This window comes from Lolium perenne, chromosome 5, assembly GCF_019359855.2.
Source record: "Lolium perenne isolate Kyuss_39 chromosome 5, Kyuss_2.0, whole genome shotgun sequence".
Taxonomy (NCBI): domain Eukaryota; kingdom Viridiplantae; phylum Streptophyta; class Magnoliopsida; order Poales; family Poaceae; genus Lolium; species Lolium perenne.
This window is the reverse complement of record NC_067248.2, coordinates 2,934,518-2,938,865: the sequence shown is the minus strand read 5'-3', so window position 1 is coordinate 2,938,865 and position 4,348 is coordinate 2,934,518.

Here is a 4,348-nt window from a genome sequence, read left to right as displayed (position 1 = left end):
TTAGTGCCCCAATAGTTGGAGGATTGTGACGTCTGGCGTCTTCAACCTTCATACATTCCCATAAAACTTATGAGTTTATGTAGTCTCACCAAATTATATTCTATCATCTTGCAATAAGGTCTTAGATATCACATATATCTCATACCTTGATTATTTCTGAAAACTAAATTTTCAGCTCCTTACTTTTCAAACAAATTTGAACTTCAAGTTTTACGGAGACAAGATAAATTTAGGTACTAATTGAAACCATAACTCTTTGAATCAACAATGTGAGGTTTACTAAAAGTTTGCAATAGGACTTAATTAATTCTTGATTCTTTAACAATACGGTACCAAACCGTAAAGTTTCTTGTCAGATTTTAACAGTATTTCTATCTCAATTACAAGACTAGCGCATAGTAGTAAACGGATGCCAATACTACAAAATTAATTCAAAATACTACTCAAACTATGTTTATGATAATTAGTTCATGTTTTAATCTAATTACTAATGAACTCCCACTTAATACAACATCCCTCATAGTTGTTAAGTGGTACACGATCCAAATCCACTACACCAAAACCGATCATCACGTGAGATGATGTAGCTTCAATGGTGAACATCAACATGTTGATCATATCATCCATATGACTCGTGTGCAACCTTTCGGTTTCCGTTGTCCCGAGGCCATGTCTGTACATGCTAGGCTCGTCAAGCAAACCCAAGTATTCCGCGTGTGCAACATGGCTTACACCCGTTGTATGTGAATCGTTGAATCTATCACATCCGATCATCACGAGATGCTTTGAAACGACGAACTGTTACAACGGTGCATACGAGGGGAGAACACTTTATTATCTTGATATTAATGTGAGGGATCATCTTATAATGCTACCGTCGCGTTCTAAGCAAAATAAGATGCATAAAAGGATTAACATCACATGCAGTTCATATGTGATATGATATGGCCCTTTTGTCTTTGCGCCTTTGATCTTCATCTCCAAAGCACGGACATGATCTCCATCATCTTCGGGCATGATCTCCATCATCGTCGGCGTAGCGTCAAGGTCCATGGCGCCGTCTTCATGGTTGTTCACCTCATGTAGCAACTATTACAACTACTTTGAAATACTACTCAACATGAAAATTAAAGACAACCATAAGGCTCCTGCCGGTTGCCACAATACAATAATGATCATCTCATACATATTCATCATCATATCATGGCCATATCACATCACCAAACCCTGCAAAAACAAGTTAGACGTCTCTAATTTTGTTTTGCATATTTTACGTGGTTTAGGGTTTTCGAGAGAGATCTAATCTACCTACGAACATGAACCACAACGGTGATACTAGTGTTGTCAATAGAAGAGTAAGTTGAATCTTCACTATAGTAGGAGAGACAGACACCCGCAAAGCCTCTTATGCAATACAAGTTGCATGTCGAACGAGGAACAAGTCTCATGAACGCGGTCATGTAAAGTTAGTCCGGGCCGCTTCATCCCACTATGCCACAAAGATGCAAAGTACTCAAACTAAAGATAACAAGAGCATCAACGCCCACAAAACCATTGTGTTCTACTCGTGCAACCATCTATGCATAGACACGGCTCTGATACCACTGTAGGATAACGTTGCATAGAAAACAAAAATTTTCCTACCGCGAACACGCAATCCAAGCCAAGATGCAATCTAGAAGACGGTAGCAACGAGGGGATGATCAAGACTAACCCTTGAAGAGATTCCAAAGCCTATAAGAGTAGGCTCTTATTGCTGCGGTAGACGATCACTTGCCGCTTGCAAAAGCGCGTAGAAGATCTTGATCACGATCGGTTCCGGCGCCACGAACGGGCAGCACCTCCGTACTCGGTCACACGTTCGGTTGTTGATGAAGACGACGTCCACCTCCCCGTTCCAGCGGGCAGCGGAAGTAGTAGCTCCTCTTGAATCCGACAGCACGACGGCGTGGTGTTGGTGGTGGTGGAGAAGTCCGGCGGAGCTTCGCTAAGCGTGCGGGAACTATAGAGGAGAGAGGGGGCGGCTAGGGTTTGGGAGGGGGGCGCCGGCCATCTAGTGGTGCGGCCACCTTGTGGTGCTTGGGGTGGCCGGCCCCCTCCCTTGGCCCCTCATTATATAGGTGGATCCCAAGTGTTGGTGTCCAAGTCTTCGAATAAGACCCGAAACCAAAACCTTCCATAAGAGGTGAAACCTAGCCCAACTAGGACTCCCACCCAAAGGGTGGGATTTCCACCTCCCATGTGGGGGGGTGGCCGGCCCCCTATGGTGGAGTCCACTTGGGACTCCACCCCATCTAGGGCTGGCCGGCCATGGTGGTGGAGTCCCATGTGGACTCCACCTTCCTTGGTGGTTTCTTCCGGACTTTTCTAGAACCTTCTAGAACCTTCCATAGAACCTTCCGCGACATTTTATTTCACATAAAATGACATCCTATATATGAATCTTATTCTCCGGACCATTCCGGAACTCCTCGTGACGTCCGGGATCTCATCCGGGACTCCGAACAAATATTCCAACTTCATTCCATATTCAAGTACTACCATTTCAACATCCAACTTTAAGTGTGTCACCCTACGGTTCGTGAACTATGCGGACATGGTTGAGTACTCACTCTGACCAATAACCAATAGCGGGATCTGGAGATCCATAATGGCTCCCACATATTCAACGATGACATTTAGTGATCGAATGAACCATTCACATATATTACTAATTCCCTTTGTCTCGCGATATTTTACTTGTCCGAGGTTTGATCTTCGGTATCACTCTATACCTTGTTCAACCTCGTCTCTGACAAGTACTCTTTACTCGTACCGTGGTATGTGGTCTCTTATGAACTTATTCATATGCTTGCAAGACATTAGACGACATTCCACCGAGAGGGCCCAGAGTATATCTATCCGTCATCGGGATGGACAAATCCCACTGTTGATCCATATGCTTCAACTCATACTTTCCGGATACTTAATCCCACCTTTATAACCACCCATTTACGCAGTGGCGTTTGATGTAATCAAAGTACCTTTCCGGTATAAGTGATTTACATGATCTCATGGTCATAAGGACTAGGTAACTATGTATCAAAAGCTTTATAGCAAATAACTTAATGACGAGATCTCATGCTATGCTTAATTGGGTGTGTCCATTACATCATTCATATAATGATATAACCTTGTTATTAATAACATCCAATGTTCATGATCATGAAACTAATCATCCATTAATCAACAAGCTAGTTTAAGAGGCATACTAGGGACTTCTTGTTTGTCTACATATCACACATGTACTAATGTTTCGGTTAATACAATTATAGCATGATATATAAACATTTATCATAAACATAAAGATATAAATAATAACCACTTTATTATTGCCTCTAGGGCATATCTCCTTCAGCCGGCGCCCCCAAAATACGGTCGTTCAATTCCCGCTACCGCTCCCGCTGTCGTTCCCGACCCCCGATCCGGATCGATCGATCCGGGGTCGTGGAACGCGGCGTCGACCCCGAACCCCGAACGCGGTCGTGAAATTATATGTTAGAAATAGTTGTTAGTAAAGTTATTTTATTTAGAACAATATTATGATTTTTTTATTTATGTTGGTACATATATATATGATTTGGTTTCGTAGCTACGATGCCGCGACAGCCGCCGCGCCGTGGTGTGACTATTCTAGAGGAGATGCAGCAGATGGGGGAGGTCCGGGACTGGGCTCCGCCGGGGTGGCACTGGGAGGTCTTAGCTTCCGGGGCGCGCACCTTGGTGCGGAATCCGGGTCCCGTCGTCGACCCGGATATTCTCTGGTGGAGGTCTTATGGGCCACGGTCGTTTCAGAGGGAGCCGGCCCCGCCGGAGGAGGTAGCTCAGCGCATTGCAGCGGAGGACGAGGACGTTCGCCGTTACATGTATGCGTTAGACACCATGTTGTATAGGACCGGATGGTCAGTTATGCAGGGATCTCATGTTAGCTATGCTCCCGTTACTGTTCCGTGGCTTTGGGGGTTCACCCGGCGCGGCTCAGGACCCGGTCGGCGCGTTATAGGACCCGGTCGGCGCGGTTGAGAGGTTGTAGTAGTGATTGATGTATTAGGGTTAAATAAACATGAACCCGATCTATGTATGCATGTAACTGCACTATCTGCTTTCAGCACTATATTATCGATCCTTAGTTAAGAACTACATATGTAACTCCATTTTCAGTTTTCTGCATTATCCTTAATTTGATCATATGATGGTTCCTATATATAACTTGCAAGTCGTTGTAGAAAGCATGGACGGATACAGAGACGAAGCCACAGAAAAATTCATGGCTGACCTCATAGCCAACGGTACTCTAGATGATCGCGAC